Source organism: Amblyomma americanum, chromosome 10 (assembly GCF_052857255.1).
Source record: "Amblyomma americanum isolate KBUSLIRL-KWMA chromosome 10, ASM5285725v1, whole genome shotgun sequence".
In the NCBI taxonomy this organism is placed as follows: Eukaryota; Metazoa; Arthropoda; class Arachnida; order Ixodida; family Ixodidae; genus Amblyomma; species Amblyomma americanum.
The window spans coordinates 79528680-79550852 of record NC_135506.1 but is presented as its reverse complement, the minus strand read 5'-3'; the positions used below and the strand labels follow the sequence as shown (position 1 = coordinate 79550852).

The following is a 22173-nucleotide window of genomic DNA, read 5'->3' as shown; positions in this document are numbered from 1 at the left end:
GAAACCTGGACAATGTCACTTACATGTTGCCCATTTATAATAAACGTATCGTTAGAACGATAAACTGATGCAATTGACCTCCAAAACTTGTCAGGAGAAATTATTATAAAAGCCGGAAGTTGCGTATTGTAGTATTATTCTTTATCATTCAGAATATACTATTTTATATTCTCTGAAACTACATAGATTTTTGCCTCTAAATTGGCTAGTCTAGACTTTTTTATTCTTTTCTTTAGTCGTTTTAGCTCGTGCTGCAATTGCAATGTTTCGCGCGTAATCCAGGGATTGTGATTGTCTGACTTCTTGCATATCACTGATACAAAGCGCTAAATTCAGACACAAACAATGTTTTTGAAAACAAGCTACAGGTGATCCACACTACAAGTGCTGTGCATAAAACTACAATAATGAAGATCTAAACATCATTAATCGATTCATTGTCAGCACGGGCAAAATTAGGAAAGTGTCGAATATCACCCTTCCGCTCCAATAAGATGTCTTCTAATACCAATGTTGCTGCTTGATGATGCGAAATTCCAGCCACTACATTACATGAAAGCTGGGGCAGCGGAAATAAAGGATAGCAGGCAGATTGGAGAAATGAAATGAAAGAGTTGAGGGGACAGCAAGAGAGGATAGGGGGAGAGGTAATATACACAAATTATTTACACAATAAGAAATAGGTCCAGGTTGTGCGCGTGATTAGCTCATGATGGAGCAAAAAACACACACGCGCAAGGCACTATGTTGACTACAACTGAGATGAGACACCCAAAACACGTTTTGAACGATGATAGACGGTGATAGAAGAGGTTGGGAGTGAGAGAAAAAAGAGGTAACGTATCCCGAATAAATTCGACCACCTGGGGATCTTTAACATGCACCGACAGCGCTGTGCGATTCGCCTCCATCGAACGCTTGCACCGCGGCCGCCACACCCGCGTTTGTGCCATAGAGCTACTCCGGCTCAGCAGCCGAGTGCCTAACTAAACAACTGTGGTGGAAATAAGACAATCTACTAAACTCAACCCGCCGCGGTGACTCAATAGTTAGGGCGCTGGGCTGCTGATCCAGAGTACCCGGGTCTGAACCCGACCGCGGCGGCCGCGTTTCGATGCAGGCGAAACGCAAAAGCCGCCAGTGCGCTGTGCGATGCATGTGCACGTTAAAGATCCCCAGGTGGTCGAAATTATTCCGGAACCCTCCACTTCGACACCTCTTAATTTCTTTCGCTCCCTCTTTTATCCCCTCCTTTACGACGCTATTCGGGTGTCCACCGAGAAATGCGAGACAGTTACTGCGTCATTTCCTATCCTCAAAATCAATTTTCAGCTGCTTTTGACCACCCGCCCCGGTGGCTCAGTGCTTAGGGCGCTCGACTACTGATCCGGAGTTCCCGGGTTCGAACCCGACCGCGGCGGCTGCCTTTTTATGGAGGAAAAACGCTAAGGCGCCCGTGTGCTGTGCGATGTCAGTGCACGTTAAAGATCCCCAGGTGGTCGAAATTATTCCGGAGCCCTCCACTACGGCACCTCTTCCTTTTTTCTTTCACTCCCTCCTTTATCCCTTCTCTTACGGCGCGGTTCAGGTGTCCAACGATATATGAGACAGATACTGCGCCATTTCCTTTCCCCAAAAACCAATTATTATTATTATTATTATTATTATTATTATTATGACCATGGCCAGCCCGCACAAAGCAAATAACTAATTCCCAGTCGAGCCTTACTCGCAGTATAAACACTCCGTTGGATATAGGAAATTAAAGGCGCACAGCTGGCTCACTTTGTCCGTGAATAGATCAAAAACGCCCAGAAAATGTTAGCTGCGGTTTGACTACTGCTGAACCCGCAGACAGCGAAAGCTGCGGTAGCGGCTCGGCCTCTGTAACGTTTAGTGCGTTCTGCACACTGGATAGGCAGCACATTCACCCTGTCACCCTGGAAGGTGGCAGTTAAATCAATGGTTGATTGAGAGAAGTTGGTCACCCAATGAACGCTGGGCCCTATAGCTACAGCGCCGGGCTTCGATAAGGGCGAAACGCAAAAAGGAGCCCGTAAGCTGTGCGATGTCACTTAATGTTAGATTCCCAGGTAGTCGAAATTATTCCGAAGCCCTATACCATTTCTTTCTTGCTTTCTTTTTACACTCCCTCCTTTAAGGCTTCCCTCACAGCGTGGTTCGGGTGTCCACCGAGATATAAGGGCCAGTTACAGACTCAGGGAGCCAGTCCAGCCCCTTCCTTTGCACAAAATCATCGCAGTCTAGAAGTTCGTCAAAGCCAACGCCAATGAACACAACAAAAGCCATCGGCTTATCGAAACAGAAGCGAGCGCTTGGTTTCTGTGACGGCTTGCTGAGTGACGTCATAGGTGTCATGTGATTTCTCCTCGGTTCATGTCAAACTCGTGCACACGGCGAAGAAGCTACGGAGGGTAGTAGTAAAGCTATCGCTTTAAAATATCTGGTGCTTTAGCATTGCTAGGCACGGAATATTGAGTGAAAGCACGATTTTTTTGCAGATGGACACTACCGCCACACACCGCGATGTGTCCACAGATCAAGAGAAAGATTCATGAGCTTTCCCTTTTCTCAAAATCAACCTCTCCTGGGCTATAGAAAAACAAAGCCGCATAACTGCCTGAATTTTTAGGTGGACCCTGCTGCCTGCCCGCCGCGTTGGTTTAGTGGTTAAGGCGCTCGATGACTGAGCGTAGTACCCCGGTTCGAACCCGACCGCGGCGGCAGCGTTTCAATGGAGGCGAAACGCTAAGGCGCCCGTGTGCTGAGCGATGTCAGTGCACGTTAGAGAACCCCAAGAGGTAGAAATTTTCGTAGCCCTTCACTACGGAGTTACTCATAGCCTTAAGTCACTTCGGGAAGTTAATCCCTATAAACCATACGCCGAAACAGCAGAGGAAAAAAATAGCTGTGGTTTAACTACTGCTGAACCTAGTTAGAGAGCGAAAGCTGTGGTGTATCGGGCAAGTAGACGCGTGTTGTCGTCTAACGTAGAGAGCGTTCCGCACACTGCATAGGCAGCGCGCGCAGCCTGTCACCCTGGCAGGTGGCAGTTAAATTGATGGCTGAGCTTGCGGATGGTCACCAATGAACGCTGAGGCCTATTGCTGCAGTTCCGCGTGTCTGCCAGACTTCGTCAGCGCTAATGGATGCAGCCCACACCTCTCACCATCGCCACGTAGTACATCAAAGCGCGATTGAGGCGTCCGCTCGCCCAGGGAGCCGATTATGCTCCCTTCCTTTCCTCAAAATCATTGGAGTCTAGAACTTTGTCAACGCCAATGAACAAAAACGCCGCCGGCGTACAGAGACAGGCGAGCGCTCGGTTTCGGCGGCGGCGGCTGAGTGACGTGTCATCCGCAGGTGACACAGGCCGGGCGGCATCGTGCATTACAGAATCGTGTACGCACTGCACTCACGTCGACGGCCAATCGCAGACGCTCGATGCAGGCGCCTAAAGCGACGCAGTGCCGCATACACACGCACTGCTACGCGGCGCGTCGACATGTTATGGATCATTCGAGCCCAATGCCATGGTTGAGGCGAAACAGCGTCGTGCAGAAACTTGAGCTGGCCACGCGCCACTTTGGCCACACGCACAGGCCAGAGCTTCGGCAGTCTGGCAAGAGCGTTCGCTTAGCAGCACATCCGCTGCCGCGTTGTTGGCTCGCAGCCTCAAAAGCACGCAAGAACGAAGCGCCGATAGGAAACGCGAGTCTCGCCGGGGAATCGAAGTTCTCGTTTGCGAAGCGGAGCAAAGACGTGAGGTGCTCGCCCAAAGTCAAACTCTGAATGCCGTCAGCCAACTGTGTTTACCAGTGTCCACATACAGCTAACGCTCTCATTTGCCGCATTCAACGACGCCTCAAAAATATCGGTTATAAGGAAAATGAAAGGCGCAGTAACACTTCTTGGCGAACGCCTCAACCCTGTTGTGTGGAAAGGGAGGAGGGTGGCAGTGAAGAGAGAGGTTTGGTTTGCTTTATGGGTGTTTAGCGTCCCAGAGCGACTCAGGCTATAAGGGACGTCGTAGTAAAAGGCTCCGGAAATTTCCACCACCCGCGTTTCTTGACGTGCACTGATATCGCGCAGTACACGGGCCTCTAGAATTTCCCCTCCATCGAAATTCGACCGAGCGGCCGGGATCGAACCTGAATCTTTCGGGGCAGCAGCCGAGAGCCGTAGCCATTCAGCCGCCACGGCGGTCCTGTAGTGGAGAACTCCAAAAAATTATCGACCACATGGGGATCTTTAACGTGCGCTGACATCGCCTAATATGCTCGCCGCAGCCACGCAAGGCAAGGGCAGGCGCAGGGGAGCCTCGCGCCCGAGGCCGCGTTCCAAAGCAGGCGCTCGTCTAAGACTGACGAAGTTACGCGGCTACTGCCAGGCGGTGCAGGGAGGGAACCATGCCGTGATGGCTCAAGAGTATGTCACGAGCGAATCCACGGCGCTTACAGCTGAATACGAATCCTTCTTGCTACACGCAGTAAATGTTCGTGGCGAAGCTCTTACCCATGAACGCGCTACGCGCCAAGGAACCAAACCACTATTATAGGAACCAATATACGTTTACGAACCAATTACGCTAAACAGAAAATAAGTGAAAGGGACAAAAAATGAACTCTACTAAGGTGCGACTCACATTCGCAGGAAGTCCCACGGTGGTCGTTCGGGTCACGATGCCGGTGCTGGTCCTTTGTTCGAATAGGGCTAAGTCTAGTGGCACAACGTCTGGTCGTGCCGGCTCGCTTTTTGAAGGTCAGTTCAGCGTCGCCAACACGACACCGCTGGCTCCCAAAGCCGCGTCCTTGGATTCGAACACCTTGAACAGTTGGCTCTGCACGGGTGGCTCCTGGGGCAGCGACCACGGACAAAGGCAGCCTCGCACAGTCGGCACGACTCTGCCGCCCAGCCCCAAAATCGAACGGCGTCTAGCTCGGCAGCACGCGCTCGCTACCTGACTCGAGAGCGCGTGCTCGATACCTGCCTCGAGAGCACGCGCTCGCTACCTGGCTCGAGAGCAAGTGCTCGATACCTGTCTCGAGAGCAGGCGCTCGCTGCCTGGCTTGACAGCAAGTGCTCGATACCTGGCTCGGCAGTGCCCTCCCTTTTTCTTGTCCCCTCTGTTCCGAGGGGCTATGGGGGTTCTTCCTAAGACACACACGGGTACCCGTGTGGCTCAACGTTGAAGGACCACCGGTGGTGTAAATTAATCCGAGAGCCACCGCTAAGCTGCCCCTCACTGCTCATACATGTGGCGCTCGGAGACGTTAAAACCGTTACGCCGCCTTCCAACACGTAGGATCTATTTTAGGGGTATTAGGCTAATTAGAGCGGTCTCTCGGATACGCACAGCCAATTAGCGAGCCGTTACTTAATTCGAACGTGCGGCAAATGGACAATTTTGTCATGATTGCCCAACAGAATGCGCGGAAAGGAAGCACCGAAAAAGAAATGGTGGACAAGAAAATCAGCCTATGATGCGCGAGACGCAGTTCGAATATCCGAAGGACCACACTAAATCACTCTGAGCTATGCACAGAAAAAAAACCTGCGCCAGATACAGCAACGAGCTTACAGCAGTTTCTGCTCACCTCGAAATTCAGCGAGACGCTGCCGTCAGTGTTGGGTGCAGCCAGGCAGGTGATGACGTGGTGCGTGTCACTTGGGCCGCTTATATGGGTTGTCTCGATGCCAGCAGAAGCGCATCGAGGCATCGAGGCAGCAAAGGGCCGCTGGACGGATAGGGGCCGAGTCCTCCGCGACTTCCTCCAGATGAACTTGGGGGCCCTGTCTTGTCCGAGCAGCCAGGACTCGCAACCTCGAACAACTCCGGAGCACTTACGTTCCACAAGAGCCATGGCTGCTTGCGTCCTACACGTAGGCCCACTGTCCGACAACACAGCTAGCGCACACGCTCAGGGATCGATACCTTTGTACCACTAAGAACCCCCGGCAGGCGGCGTACTCGTATGCAGGCGAAGAGAACGCGGAGCTGGACAAGCCGTTCCAGCTCCACGACCTCCGGGCGGCCTTAAGCAAGATGAAGCGGGGCACTGCACCTGGGCGCGACAAGGTTACGGTCAAGCTTTTGGCCAACCTTCCGACGCAGCCTACACCGCGCTCCTCAAATACATCAATAGCATTTGGGACGGAGAGACTCCTCTCCCTCTCGATTGGAAATCGGCTCTCGTGACCTTCATTCCGAAGGCCGGCAAACCTATCGATGTGGAGAACCTTCGCCCCATCTCTCTGACGTCTTGTGTCGGCAAGCTGATGGAGACGATGGTGCGCGACAGACTCTCCGATTATCTCGAAACACAGCACAATTTCGCGGACACCATGTTCGGTTTTCGTCCTCACAAGTCAGCACAGGATATACTTCTGCAGCTCCACCACGACATCTTAGATCCTGTCGAATGTCCCCAAAACGACAAGGTGGTCCTGGCCTTGGATCTTAAAGGCGCATTCGACAACGTCAAACATGCAGTAATCCTGGACCACCTCAGTAACACCAACTGTGGCCACAAAACATTCCATTACATAAGTCAATTTCTTACAGACCGTCAAGCCTATATACGCATACAAGATGCGGAACACGGGCCATACACCATCGGCTCGAGGGGAACACCTCAAGGCGCGGTCCTGTCTCCCCTGCTCTTCAATTTGGCAATGCTTCGCCTTCCCTCCAAATTGTCTTCTCTGCCCGGGATACATCACGCTCTTTATGCGGATGACATTACAATCTGGGCCACGCAAGGCAACCTGGGCCACATGGAGTCCTGCCTGCAAGCAGCAGCGACCCTAGTCGACGACTACGCGGCCTACTGCGGACTCCAGTGCGCCCCAGCTAAATCAGAATTTGTGTACTTACGTCCCTCCCCCCGGGACACAACTCCGCTTCGCATCAGTCTCCCCTCGGGACCGATCCGGGAGTCCAAGGAGATCCGCGTCCTTGGCCTCTTCATACACCACCAACGCAGAGTCGACACCACCATAGCCAAACTTCGCACGGTGGGAGACCAGGTGGGCCGAATGGTCCGCCGGGTCTCAAACAAGCGGGGCGGATTACGAAGCAAGGATGCACTGCGGCTTGCCCATGCTTTCGTAACGAGTAGAATCCTCTACTCAACTCCCTACTTGCACCTGCGCAAACATGATGATGACCAACTGGAGGTCATCCTGCGGAAAGTCATCAAGCGGGCTCTCGATCTTCCGATCGCCACGTCCAACCAGAGGCTTCTGGCCTTGGGCGTGGTGAACACATTTCGGGAGCTTCGAGAGGCCCACTTATGCAACCAATACACGCGTCTTGCACAGACCACGTCCGGTCGCCGCCTCTTGGACCGGCTACACACCAAACACGACTACCACATTGAGGAAAGGGAGAGAGTGCCAGAACCCTGGAGACGCGCCCTCCGGGTCCGACCCCTTCCCCGCAACATGTCCAGTGAAGACCATAGCGGTCGTCGCCAGGCGCGCGCGGAAGCGTTGGCGCGATACTATGGTAACCAAGAACATGTGTATTACGTAGACGTTGCCGGCCCACACCACGGGGGGTGGTACACGGCCGCAGTCGTACACAACACAAACACAGTTAACGGGCTCACTTTCAAAGCCTACAGCGCAACACACGCGGAGGAGATTGCCATTGCTCTGGCTCTCACGAATCCCAAGTCAAAACACATCATCACCGACTCGCGAGGGCCTGTCGGAACTACGAGTTGGGCTGGGCTCCCCGCTTGCCTGGCGCATACTGGAATATCGCTGTCGATCTGAAGATCCAACTCCACGCAACCTGATTGGGCCCCCGGTCACCAGGGCCTCCAGGGAAACGAACAGGCCGATCAGGCCGCCCGCGCACTCTCTCCCCGGGCTATCTCCCTGTCCTTGGAAGGGTACTCCCAATCAGACAATCTGGCCATTACATTCAAACAAATCACCAATTACTACAAGGAGGAGCACCGGCGTTACCCGGCCCCTTGTAAGGGTCTGGATCGCGCTGACGAGCGCCTCCTCATCAAAATTCTCACTAACACTGTACTGTGCCCGGCGGTGCTTAAACACTTCAATACATCCTTTGATGGCACGTGCCAGTTCTGTGGGGAGGTGTCTGACACCTTCCACATGGTTTGGGCGTGTCAATCTAACCCATCTATCCCCCCCAACCCCAACCCCACCAGAGAGGACTGGGAGGCGGCCCTGCTCGGCTGTCAAGACCTGAAGAGCCAAAAGGCCTTGGTTCAACGGACGCGGGCGGCGTTGCTTGCCAATGGGGCCCCGGAATAGGGGCTCCACCTAGTACTGTGAGGGGAAAGGGCCAATAGGGTCCTACCCCAATCACCTTTCTGTAAAAAATTTATTGCTTATAAATGTTTTTCACCACCACCACCACCCACTGTCGTTCGTCTGAGGCGTTCCAATGATGTGCTGTTTTATAGAATGCTTGGCTCGCTCGCGCCACGCGGCATCGACGTCACAGCTTCTTCACGGTCTCTCCTTGCGGATTGGTCAATCGTCGTTTCCTTCGAAGAATGATAATCATCAAATGACGAAAACAAAAAAAAAACGCCACTGTTGCTAGTTCGTCGTCATGGTCTATAACTCTGCAGCTCAAGCTAAATAGAATTCTTGTTATTCCAGCGATGAAATAGATGTGCGTCTCCCGCCTCTGCAGCTGCCTGCTGTGTAGGAAACAGCGTCTCTAGTTGGTAGGCTTCAAGAGTTACGAACGTAGAATTGATGAAGCGCGTTTTATTTGTGGGACGCAGTCCACACTCTCCTGAAATAGGTTTAATCATTTTTCGTTTAAAATATTGTACGCGACTTCAGTATGTCTGCAACACGACCAATTTTGTTTCAAGAATAAAGAAGCCATGGTTAGCTTACCATTGGGCAATCGCACGTACAAACACTCTGCATGTTGAGAAGACAAAAAGAGAAAAGAGAAGAAAGCTACTTAGCGGAGTTCATATTAAAAGTGGTCCCCATGATTCCACACTGGCAGCGCTACAATACACCCAGTAGTCTGACTAAACCCAGGAAGTCAAGGAATATCCTCTGTACTGCTGCGAGTACCTCGACCGGGCTGCATGTTCTGTTTTTCAGTCGTATAGTGTAATGGAGCACTTATCTCCCCTCTCGAGCTATAAATCTCAGCAATCAAAGGCAAAACCTTTTCCTCACTTTTCAAGGCCTTTTGATGTTTAGCCCCAAGCACTCGAATACATGAAGCAAACCACGCAGACTGGCTACCGTTGCCAAAGACGCTAGGTTCCTTTTATTTCGTGCGTTCCTTCACTTGGCACATTTCTACAAGATGCGTCCTTGGTCTGCTAGAACTTGGCACAGTGCAAATCGGGGACGCGAGGAGGCCTACTTTGCGTAACCAGGCTGTCGTCCATGAGCTTCTGTGCGTAGCCGGAACAACGAGGTCCGAGGCTCGACTGCTGAAAGGTGTGAGAAGTTGGGCGAGAAGGACACAAAATGGCTGCGAATTACAGCGACGCAGTGCTGCCTATGGTCGTTCGCCAGAGTCAGAGATGCCTTAAACATATGGGCCAAACTGGCGAGACCGTCAGCTCTCTTTCCGCGATGTGTGACGGGACAGATTGAACGTCAACGTTTATTCCAGCTTCTGAAACATGATGCGGTCCCAGATAGAGAATCGTGGCCTTTTCCGAAGGCGTTCGAAGGCGCTGAACTGCTCGCTCGTAGTCGGTGATTATCACTTCTGCTTGCTTGCCTTTAATATTGACTGCGTTTAGCGCCGGACGAATAAATGTCATGCAGATTACAGAATACAGAATAACTTTTAATGTTTGAACCGGCCCCCCTACCTACCCTAAGTTAAGAAGAGAAATACGTATTTGCGCAGCAGTTGATTAAATATCATTTCCTCGTGCGTGGATGGCCCTAGGTCAATTAAATGTTCAAACCTCTCTTGCCCTATTCAGGAATAAAAAATTGTGGCGTCGAATTGCGTGCTTCTCTGTTAACTCAGTCATGTGTTTATCCGCAGGTAGCCGTGGTATTTATGTCCTAATTCCGCACAGTGCAGCTCGTTGTGGTCGCGCTTGTCATGGAGTGTTCCAACCTCATCTGTATAATTTTGTTCACAATGTGTAAACGGCGCAGCAGGGGTCTTCTAGCCGCTGTTCTGACAAGTTGCAGAAGTTGTGACAAAAGGTTGTACTACAGGCGCTGCGAGGAAGGTAGGCGCAACGCTGTGGCTCTAGCTTCACCAAGTCATTTGCAGCTGCAAGTGGCAAGGCCCAGCAATAACCGCTATTCCTTTCGGTGAACTACTCGAGCTTCAGTTCTGAATGACGCGGGGGGAAGCGCAAGAAGCCACAAAAATGGTTCGGCTCCCGGGTTGTAATCCGACCGCGGCGGCTGCGTTTCTTTCGATGGAGGCGAAACGCTAAGGCGCCCGTGTGCTGTGTGATGTCAGTGCACGTTGAAGATCCCCAGGTGGTCGAAATTATTCCCGAGTCCTCCACTATGGCAACTTTCTTTAATTCTTTTTCCACTCCCTCCTTTATCCCTTCCCTTACAGTGTGGCTCAGGTGTCCGTTGATATGTGAGACATATACTGTGCCATTTCGTTTCCCAAAAAACCAATTTATAGTTGTTTTTTTTTATCGCGAGCTAAGATGCGCCCCTCATCCCGGACCCGGACCGGGCGCAATCCACGACACTCAGACGCCTACAAACAAAGGCAATTCCTAGCTCCTAGCGATTATGATTAATCACAAACCGGGAATGCTCGCACTGTGGTGACGGGACGCACGCCACCCAAGGTCATATTTTATGGGAATGCGCTGGCAAACCCTCTCCGATGACACTCTTGCCAGCTCCCTGGAATGGGACAGGCTCTTGGCCAGTTCAAGAAAACAACGCAACTGACCCTCATCATGCGAGCTGGTCGCCCCGACTGTAGGCCAACTTGGACTCGCCCCAGTCCCAACTAATCCCTTCCATTTTGAGGCAGTAACACTGTAACCACCCACCACTTTCCCTTACGGCGCGGTTCGGGTGTCCACTGTGATAAGTGAGACAGTTACTGCTTCATTTCCTCACCTAAAAACCAATTTGCTCCTTTTTATGGAGGAAAAACGCTAAGGCGCCCATGTGCTGTGCGATGTCAGGAGGGATCTATTCCGGAGCCCTCCACTACGGCCCCTCTTTCTTCCTTTCTTCTTTAACTCCTTCCTTTATCCCTTCGTTTACGACGCGGTTCGGGTGTCCATCGACATCTTGCGGCGGTGACTCGGGCTGCCGACGTCATGTCCCACACATGACTTGATGCAGTGCGCGACCGCGCAGTGGCCCGGGGACCCAGCACGGTCTAAAACTCACTTGCCAAATAAAGTTTTACTCTCTCTCTCTGTGTGTCTGTATGCGGTGGCATCCACCCGCGGAATGTAAAAATAAAAATTAAAATTGGTATTTGGGAAAGGAAATGGCGCAGTATCAGTCTCTCATATTGGGGCCACCTGTAAGGCCGTAAGAGAAGAGAGAAAGGAGGGTACGAGAGAAATATGGACGAAAGAGGTGCCGTAGTGGAGGGCTCCTGAGTAATTTCGATTACCTGGGAATCTTTAACATGCACTGATATCGCACAGCACACGGGGGTCTTAACGTTTCGCCTCCATTAAAATGCAGCCTCTGCGGTCTGGTTCGAACCCGGGAACTCCGGATCAGTAGACGAGCGCCCTAACCACTGAGCCACCACGGAGGGCAGGCGCAGTTTTTGTTTCATATTTCAGCGGACACGTGAACCGCGCCGTAAGGAAAGGGATAAAGGACGGACGTAAAGAAGAGAGGAAGAAAGAGGTGGCGTAGTGGAGGATTCCGGTGGAAAAGGAGGAGGATAAAACACTTTTTGTTGCACTGTATTAAATTAGGAATGGGAGATGGGGTATGGTTGTGCTGGGTGGCAGTCCCTAGAGATGTAATAAATAGCCCGTCAGAAAGTTCCCTAATCCGGGATGCCATTGGTGCCGCTGGTGCCCGCGCTCTCTGGACCAGGGCTCGCTGGGCCTCCAGGTCACAGCCGGACACGGCCGCCTTCCAACCCTCCCTAGTTGGCTTGACTTGTAACGGCTATATGTGTATTGTACTGGCTGGCTCACACCATGTGGTATAGGTCTGCATATCGCCCGCAGAATTTCAACCTGCCCGTGAATGTAGGGTCCATATGTGTATTAGTGTGACGCGGTTTAAGAAAGACCGAGTTTAGAGCTATCTAAGGTGGCACTCCTAGGTTCTGTCGAGACTTTTGCGTGTCCCGGGAGTACCCTCCTGCAGAGGCGTAATAATAATAATAATAATAATAATTTATTGTGTAAATGGTTTGTACATATTACTTCTCCCCCTATCCTCTCTTCCCGTCCCCTCAGCTCTTTCATTTCATTTCTCTATTCTGCCTGCTATCTTTTATTTCCGCTGCCCCAGCTCAGGTGCATCAGTATCGATGGCAGATGCCGGGGCTAGCAAAAATCTTTTCCTTCCTTTTTACTATTATTTTAATAAACAACCACCACCACCACCACTTGGTTTTTGGGAAAGGAAATGGCGCAGTATCTGCCACATATATCATTGGACACCTGAACCACGCCGTAAGGGAAGGGATAAAGGAGGGAGTGAAAGAAGAAAGGAATCAAGAGGTGCCGTAGTCGAGGACTCTGTAATAAGTTCGACCACTTGGGGACCTTTAACGTTCACTGAAATCGCATAGCACACGGGCGCCTTAGCGTTTCGCCTCCATCGAAAGCAGCCGCCTGCAAAGAGGCGTAGATGGTTTGTTATATCCGAGTAAGAGATTAGAAGGAATGGTATGATTGCTGCGGTGGCTCTGGGGGATCGAGTGGAGCCCGGGGGAAGGAACGCTCGGACAGCCGCGTGAGCGGCCTCGTTCCCCTCAACCCCCTGCTGACCTGACACCCATACTATCTGTTATCGTATAGTGGGGGCGAATGGCGCTATCCAACCCCGCACATAATTCGGCAGGCCTGCCGACCCTAGCTCCAAGGACCCTAGGACCGAGGACAGGACCCTAGTTCCGAGGAAGGACGGCAGACCTTCGTGGACAACGGGCCGGGACGGAAAGCGGTGGTCTCAACGCCTCATCGGTAGGCCTCGGGAACGAACTAACCCACGAACCACCTCGCATCGCGGCCGCCAAGGGCATCCCCTTGTGTTGCTCTTGTGACTGAAGGAAGAATGGAAAGGGAAGCCTGAGCCGTGCCCACTGGCTCTAAATGGACCACAATCGCTCGCTCGTGCAGACAGAGAGAAAGACACACAAAGCCGGGACATTCAGACTAAGGACCTGCGGTCAGTGGTTAGGGCGCTCGGCTTGTGATCCCGAGTTCCCGAGTTCGAGCCCGACGGCGGCCGCGTTTTTATGGAGGCAAAACGCTAAGGCGCCCGTGTGCTGTGCGATATCAGGGCACGTTAAAGATACCCAGGTGGTCGAGATTTTTCCGGAGCCCTCCGCTACGGCCTGTCCGCCGATATATGAGACGGATACTGCGCCATTTCCATTCCCTCCAAAAAATCAATTTCTGACCCGGGCTTCTGCTCATATACGTCTTGCTTTTTCTTTTTCTCTTAGCCGCAATTTTTTTTATTATTCGACTGTTTCAAATAATAGCAATATTAATAATTGGTTTTGGGGGAAAAGAAATGGCGCAGTATCTGTCTCATATATAGTTTTTCACCAGAACCACGCCGTAAGGAAAGGGCAAAGGAGGTAGTGAAAGAAGAAAGGAAGAGCTGCCGTAGTATAGAGCTCCAGATTAATTTAGACTACCTGGAGATCTAAATCACCCCTGACATGGCACAGCTTACGTGCGCCTTAGCGTTTTCCCTTCATAAAAATGCAGCAAATTGGTTTTTATGCGAGGAAACCACGCAGTAACTGTCGCACTTATCTCGGTGGACACCTGAACTGCGCCGTAAGGGAAGGTGGTGGGTGGCTACAACTTTACTGCCTCGAAATGGAGGGGATTAGTTGGGACCGGGGCGAGTCCAGGGTGGCCTCCAGTCGGAGGCGTCAAGCTCGCATGATGAGGGCCAGTTGCGTTGTTTTCTTGAACTGGCCAAGAGCTTGTCCCATTCCAGGAGCTGGAAAGAGTGTCATCAAAGAGGGTTTGCTAGCGCAATCCCACAAAATATCGTCTTGGGTGGCGTGCGTGCCGTCACCGCAGTGCGGGCATGCGGGATCATATTCACGGTTATTGATTAATCATAATCAGTAGGAGCTAGAAATTGCATTTGTTTGTAGGCGTCTGATTGTCGTGGATGGCGCCCTCTCCAGGTCCGGGATGAGAGTCGCATCTTAGCTCGCTATAAAAAAATGAAAACTATTTCTGGGGAAAGGAAATGCCGCAGTACCTGGCTCACATATCGGCGGACACCTTAACCACGCCGTAAGGGGAGAGATAAAGGAGAGATTTAAACAAGAATTTGAGAAAGAGGTGCCTTAGTGGAGGGCTCGGAATTAATTTCAACCACCTGGGGTTCTTCAACGTGCACTGACATCGCACAGCATACGGGCGCCTTAGCGTTTCATCGCCATCGAAACGCAGCCGCCGCGGTCGGGTTCGAACTCGAGTACTCCGGATCAGCAGCCGAGCGCACTAACCACTGAGCCACCTGGGGCGGGGGATAGCTTACGATCAAAGTTTGTATTCTCCACGTATACGGGTCAGGTCCCTCGGCGGGGGCGTCCGTTCCCGAGAGGTCTCCCGTCCCCCGGTCGGTTAAAACCTCGGGCCAGATGGTCGACCCCCTCATTTCCGCAGTTACTCGCGTGAGCCGGAACCCATACGCGATTGATGTTGTGATTGAGAGTCCGGATGCGCAGAATTCGCATTGCGAGCGCGCTTACCGAGTTTTGGCGAAATTTTGAACGGCGCTCTTAGAGCCGCTTAGAATAGTTTCGGTGCGGAGATCCACGATGCCCTCCACTCCACTCCCCCTCCGTGCGATAGCTACTTCCTTTGCCTCGCGTATTAAGCTAGCGTGAAAGGTTGTAGCGTAAACGAGGGCTGACTTTGGAGAGGCCATACATGCCACCTTGTTCCGCCTTTTATGTGTTGAGCTGCATCCTGTACACTGCTCATGGTTCGTTCTTGTGCTGTTTCTCAAAGGCCGGCGCCCTTGCATTCCTGTGGCCGTGGTGTTATTCTGGCAGCAAGTTCTTGGCTACTGGTTTAACAGCTGGCCTATTAGCAATCTGGACTGATAAATTGGATGTGGCACATACCTTCTTTACGGGGTGGATGTGGAGTTTGTCGATAATTACGCGTCCCGCACCAGTGCGCTATATGCGGGTCACAAGTGCCGTCTTATGGGCTTCGACTAGCTCAGCGACCGTGTAAAAAATTAATGTGGATTAGCTCAGCTAATCAAGGATATACAAAGCAAAAGCGAGATTGAGGTCTCCACTGACCCACGGAGCCGGTTGTTCGCCTTTCGTTTCGTAAAAATGAACGGGACTTAGCAAAGCTGTCAACGCCAATTAACTCTATGAACGCCGTCGGCTCGCTTGTTTTGTTTGGTTTTTGAGGAAAGGAAATGGCACAGTAGCAGTATCACATATCTCGGTTGAAACCCGAACCGCGCCGTAAAGTAAGGGCTAAAGGAGGGAGGGAAAGAAGAAAGAGAAAACTGAAAGTTGGATTTTCGAGGAAAGGCACGGCACAGCGCAGCGGCGGAACACCAGTGGCTCGGTGCTGCTAGTAGCGCATGCGCAGTAGTGGCTAGGGAGCGAGAGAAACGAAAGGTCAGTCGATGGAGTCAGCGGCGGCCACCTGCGCCTTGTATGATGTCCCAATGAAGCTATTAAGTGCCTCTTCATCCCTGCGTAAGTGATTTGAATATTTACTGCATGATCCTGCTCATGTCGGCTTCTGTCATACCCCGGCGATATGGTGAAGCGTAGCTGGCGGATCTTTTCCGTGTTGTGAATATGGAACTCAAAAGGGTTTTAAAAGGTCGGGTGCTGCCTTTGAGGCTTAGTGAGCAGTTCCGATTTAGCCAGAGAACACGCAAGGCTGTTTCCCTGCACGAAAGAGGGTACCGTGTCGATACCCATCTGGCATGGGTATATCCTGGGAGGTGTTTACGTACTTCGAGCACTTCAACCACTTGGCCACCATACTTGCCGCTTCTGCTTTAGTGCCGCCTTTTTGCTGCAGCATTGTGAATGCCAAACCATGCAGCGCACATCCGTCACTACTGCTGCATTGCTTAAAGGGCGACTATGGTATCCACGTCATCTCATTAATGTCTCAACTTCGCATTTGACCTTTGACTTTAACCTTTGACATTGACCTTTCACCTTATATCATAACTTATTTGGTTTGACCTCTGCCTGATTTGAAGGTCAAAACTGCAAGCACCGCTAAATCGTTACCAGGTACCCTAGTGAAGCTTTCGTTTCGAAATTAACAGAGACTACTATAATGTTGTCAACATCAAAGAACGCCAGCTGCCTATTTTGCCGCGTTTTATGGTATGTGCGCATGCAGAGCACATACCTCACTACCGTCACTTAGCGCAAAGCGCGATTGAGGTGTCCACTGCATCAGGGAGCAAGTCATCACAGTCTCGTGAAATTCATTTTCTCAGAAAACCAGGAGTTGTAAAAGTTTTATTTATCAAATGAAGACTGCAAACACGTTTCTTGGCTAAATCTGCAATTGAGGTGTGGTTTATGCGTGTAGTCGTGGCAGCTGTGATGCATTTAGTGGTGATCGTGCAGATTGTATGTAGGTCGGGGCGGGCGTCTATCGCTTGGAGATGCTTGTTGGCTGATATTGTATGCGGGGTTGTGCATGTGGCACAGGCGTCAGGGCCGCCAAAGTGGTGAACGGCCACGGACATGAGCAGCAAGAGTGGTGCCGCAATGATGGATATGTTATATGTGGATATGGCGGATATGTGCAAATGGTGGATGTGGGTAAAGTGCTGCCTTAATCATGTTGCCTGCTGGGAACGTTCACTATCGTGTTTTACGGTTCGTTGTTTCTGTGTCGCGGTGCATAGTGCCTTCGTACTTTTCTCGGCATCGCGACAGGACAGGCAAAATCTATGTGGCTGTGGATTGCACGGGTTCCTATGGCACATTTTTGAGTTAATGTACCTTTGTGTTCTTGTTTGGATTTTTACAGCTCGTTTGTTGTACGTTCGCGATAGCTGTGGTGGTGGTGTCCGTATGCATGCGTGTATTTGTGGATGCATGCGTGTATATTCGGTGGAGCTTCTGTGCATTCCTTGCCCATGCAGGTGCATCTTTGGCGATTCTGTTGAAAAGGCGCAATTCGCCGACACATGAACATCACGAGCGCCGTCATCAACACATTGACGATGCTGCTTGCCGGATGAAAGCAAGTCGGGATGAGTGCCTTCAACTTATTGTCTAAACGATTACACACTAGCGCGCGTACAGTGGAGACAGCTTTTATCGGTTGTTTCTGGCGTAGTGCTTGTTGTGGTCGTCTTAAGAGTACCTTCGTGTGCTGCCACAGAATAAGGGCTCGTATGTGTGACAATGTCGGTGGCGTTCTCTGTGTAGCTGTGATGGGGTTGGTCTAAGCGACTGGAGTTACTTGCTGGCCGCGGTGTTGGATTGTGCGTGGGATTTGTAGGCTACCAGCACTGCGACGATCCTGGTAGCTTGGATGACTTGGACGCGCCAGTACGCGGCAGCGACAGCGGGAATGATACGCGTGTGGCTGACGACTACAATCAAAAGATGGGGTTCTGATTGTAGTCGTCGTGAAAGCTCTTCTGTGCAGTTGTGTTTCGGAGGGGGTAGGTTGCTGTTAGATGGTGTTCTGCCCATTAATGTGTGCGGAGTAGTTCTGTAGTGTGTTACCAGTGCGGCACATGGCAGCCCCGCAAAAGGAACAGAAGTGACGTCGCTCAAGCGATTGCGCTTAAATGGCGCACTTCGCCGATGCGTGAATAATATCAGAACACTTGGCCGTCAGCACGATGGCGACGCTTGTTGCCACGGTACAAGTCCCGGTAAGTTCGCTATAGTTGTGGTGGTGGTGTCTGTATGCATGCATGTAGTCATGGATTGTAGGGGTGTAGCTTCTGTGTGTGTCTAGCCCATGGCTGCAGATGGTTCATCTCTGGCAAATGTGTTGAAAGGGCACATTTCGCCGATGCATGAAGAACATCACAAGTGCCTCATCAACACACGTGCCCTCATGGTAGCGACAGCTGGAATGGTGGAGTTATGGCAGGTGATTACGGTGGCTGTGTTTGTGTGGATTCCTTTGGCGCAATTGGTATTGTGGCCGTCATTGTGTACCTTCGTGTTCTTGTTAGAAAGTTTGCGTTGTGCGCATATGTGCGCGCAAAGGTTTTTCATGTGAGTAGTTGCCGCGGCAGCTCTAAAGCATGTAGCACTGATTGTACTCGTTGCAGGTCAGGGTGGCTGTACAGTGGCTGGAGTTTTCTGGATGCTGTCGTGTAGAGAAGGCGTACAGGGTGGGCCGTTGTGCGGTAACAGCCACCACGAAGAAGAACAGGACTGATGACGCCCGGGCAGAAATGCTTCACTTTCAAGCAGCCAATCCGAAATGGTGCCAGGAGCCAGATGAGTCAACCTGCAGAAAATGGAAACTTGGGATTCAGAGAAAGACATATACTGACGCTATATCGTCATAATTCGCCGTGGGCGTGAGTTTCACCAGGAGCCTGCCACGACATTCAGCCCCCGCCGCCGAAATTTTGTTACCTGCATGCTACATATGGCTTTAGCTAGCACGGTCATATTTATTTATACAAATATGAAAATATGAAAAGAGCGAGGCTGTCAATGAACTCACCGTGCTGCATGTGAATTTCATCCGGGCTGGAATCACGGAATGTGGCGAAGCCTCGTCACTGCCGCAGCGGTGAATGTCCGGAGTACAATCGGAGTTGTCGCTGGAGAGTGCTGGTAGAGCTCTGTGATGCTGGCGTGCAACTGGTCGCCAGTATCCTTACAGCATGTCATCGATAGTCGTGTTGGCGGTCGTGCTCGTCGTAGTAACTGCAGCTGGTGCCATCGGTGTCCGTCCAAGTATCTTGTGGATTTCGCAATGCTTTGTGTGGTGTCTTAGTTCCTGTAAAACGTGGGCTGTTGGTGTTGCTGGGTGTCATGTTTTAAAACCTTTACAGGTTTGCCGAGCCCCGTCTGCGGTTAGTGCTGCAGGATTCTTGTGTTGGTACAATTTTTAAGGTAGTGTTTGTACGCATTAATACTATATTTGAATGCAGTGTAGCAGGGCGTAGAAACTTGCGGTCTATTGTGTTGATCAATTTGTTCGTGTTCATTGCTGTTCACAATTTTGTGGATGTAGACGTATACCATTTAACGGTTCTTCTTATGTTGGTGAGCATGGTTGCATTGACAGTGTCAGCGTTGTTATGTTCACTACTTGATTTGTGTCTAATTCTTATTGTGTTCTCGGACCTCGCCCACGTTTTTGTTCTGGCTGTGCTGGCTGTGTTGCGTTCGCTAAGTTTGTCGCTGGGGGGGGTGGTGTCGATGTGTAGCGTTGGCTAGATAGGGGAGGCCGCCGGCATGAAAAACAGCAGCAGTGCAAGGTGCTCTTAGCACCTGGACGATTTCTGGCACCATGAAGAACAAGAGAAGCGTCGCTGTGGGCACCAAAGGTGACTGTCAGTGGCAGAAAGACTGGCTCAATCCTGCAGACGCCGTGCTGGGGCTTTGAGCGAAAGGCTCTGCTCCAGGTAAGCGGTTCAGTCGCCTTGTGAGCCAGCTGCGCTCAGGGTCTTGACTGGCTGCAGAAATAAGAGATACAGACTTCCTAAATGTTTATTCACCAACAGTGTCAGTTACATAGGTACCAATCCACACTGCGATAATGCACAACTTACGGCGTGGACCTTTGAGGAAAGTATCGAACAGAGAAACGAACAGGGAAATGCGCAGCTCTGAATATTTCTCCGCGTAAAGCTGGTCAGCCTTTATCCACTGGTTTTATTCTGACCTCCATGTCACTAGAATGTACATGGTGACCGCGTGCCACCTATCGACACCGCCCCGATACGAAATGTATGGCAACCTTGCAGCATACGCAGGCGACGCGCCAGTGCAGAGCCTAGAAGCTGACGACCGCTACACGGCGCATGAGCGCGCTTGTGATAAGGGCAAGAAAGCGTCCGGCATCACCATGGCCACCACGACCACGGACCTCGGAGCTCCGGCGGGGCGGGCACGTTCTACCAGCGCCAAAACTAAAAAGCCAAAGTCAAGTCCGAGCGCCACTCCGGACTCCTCCACTACGGAGTTATCCACTTCTTAATCCCCCAACTCCCGGCATTTGCAGATGTACGTTTAGAGTTATGCACATCTACTGCGCCTTTCATATTTCCTTCTGCATGTGCGCAGTAGTTAAGTGCAAACCTGTGACGAAAACCAACATTTTAAAAGAATAAATGAAAATACGCGACTCTGTTTAGTATAGGCTGAGGTGAAACAGCCAATACGAGTCAGCTCTCATATCAGGGCCTGCCATCACACACGTGCTAAATATAATGCAGGCTCCGCGAGTGCATTCAACTGGAACTGCTGGGCAGGTAAAATTCTCGCAATGCAACAAATTGAGCATAGGTTCCATGGCACTATTTATCAGTGCGACTTCTAAGCCTTCTAGACTTATTCAGCACAGACTCCACCGTCCAAGTAGCACAACTTTCTTATGATATGCTGAGGAAAAATCACAATATGTGGCGTGGTTCGTCCCTGCATACTGTACAGTTTTGAGCAGTAAGACAAAAAAAAAGTACCGACAACAGACAAGTGCCGAAGAGGGGAAAATGGCGCTCCTTCTTTGCTCGACACTCAATGGGTCGCTGATACCACCTTTAACTTAACAATTATTGTTGCTTACCAGGGATTGGCTAACGTCAGCAGATATTAGCGACATTCGATAGTCGGAGCACCGGCCAATGATACAAGCGACAAAAAGTATCTGTGAGAGCATAGCCTTCCAAAGCGAGTGTTATTACTTGCTATGCACATATATGAAAACCATAGATGAAATAGTAGTGCTCGTACACGCTATTCTCCGCATCTCTTATGAAACGGGAGCGAATTCGAAGATATTCATTCCCAGAACGTGATAATTTATCTCTGCGTTGCATGGGTGCGTTTTTACTTTGCCGGAATACAAGGGTGTGAAGGGATGATCGCCATACAGCTTGCCGTTATCTCGATGTCTTTAGCTGCTATCTCTCAGCTTTGCGAAAACGAAGAACATATGCTGTGCTCACCAGTACTACGCCCAAGGTGATCAGAGGTCGGCTTGGATGAGGTCCATGGTGCGGGGAGAGTATCGAGAGTCTAGGCACAGACGCAGCTTCGGTTACCACTTGCTTCGCGCTACGTGCAGTGTTGGCAGCCAACGAGTTCCGGGTTCCGTTGCCGCTGCTCGTCTAAGGTCAACTAAGTTGTCTTCGACCGTTCGTTATTATCCTCTTCACTGGTGTAAAAGTCTTGTCAAAGCTCTGCTCTCTTCTCGTGATCGTGTTGCAAGTTTTCGCTGTATTGAAGAAGGCTGTTTTGTATCTTTTTGCTGATTCCGTTGTGATGTCCTTATTTGTGCTTGCTTCGGTTAGGGTCATGTCGTGTTCTGTCGGCGCGTCGCTAGAAGAGTGGCCGCCATTCACAAGAGGAATTGCGTTGATGCGGATGACCTCGACACCGGGGCAGGCGCTGACTTCCGTCGCTGCGTGGATGGGACACTGCACATCCCTCACGCACGCGCAGATTTCGCCTGGAAAAACGGCAAAGCAGCTCACGATAGGTGTTCAGCAGGCGGCCTGCACCGATGACCTGCAGAGAAGCCTTGCTTGTGATCATCTTTTTAAATGCGAAAGCATTGTACAGTATGCCCAATGAGCAAAAAACCTGGCATCCGCCGTCCATGCCACGAAATTTGGAGGATGTCTGAACATTTTTTGACGCGGCACCAAATTTCATTACGTCATCGTGGTCAACGCATCTGCGCACGACCAGGAAGCATTGCTTGGAAATGTGGATCAAAATTTGGATAACTGTGCATAACATGTGGGTTACTTTCTGGAATCAGTAAGCATAGTTTCGACGCC

At 51.1% G+C, this 22173-nt stretch overlaps 1 long non-coding RNA gene across 1 annotated transcript; it reads right to left on the bottom strand.

The window, feature by feature from the left end:
- Positions 1-18136: 18136 nt before the first annotated feature.
- On the bottom strand, positions 18137-21782 carry LOC144107106 (uncharacterized). Its single transcript, XR_013309219.1, has 3 exons — positions 21337-21782; positions 18882-19842; positions 18137-18659 (listed from the first exon to the last, which is right to left on the bottom strand). It is a non-coding gene; the product is annotated as an uncharacterized LOC144107106 (long non-coding RNA).
- Between the last annotated feature and the right edge of the window lie 391 nt (positions 21783-22173).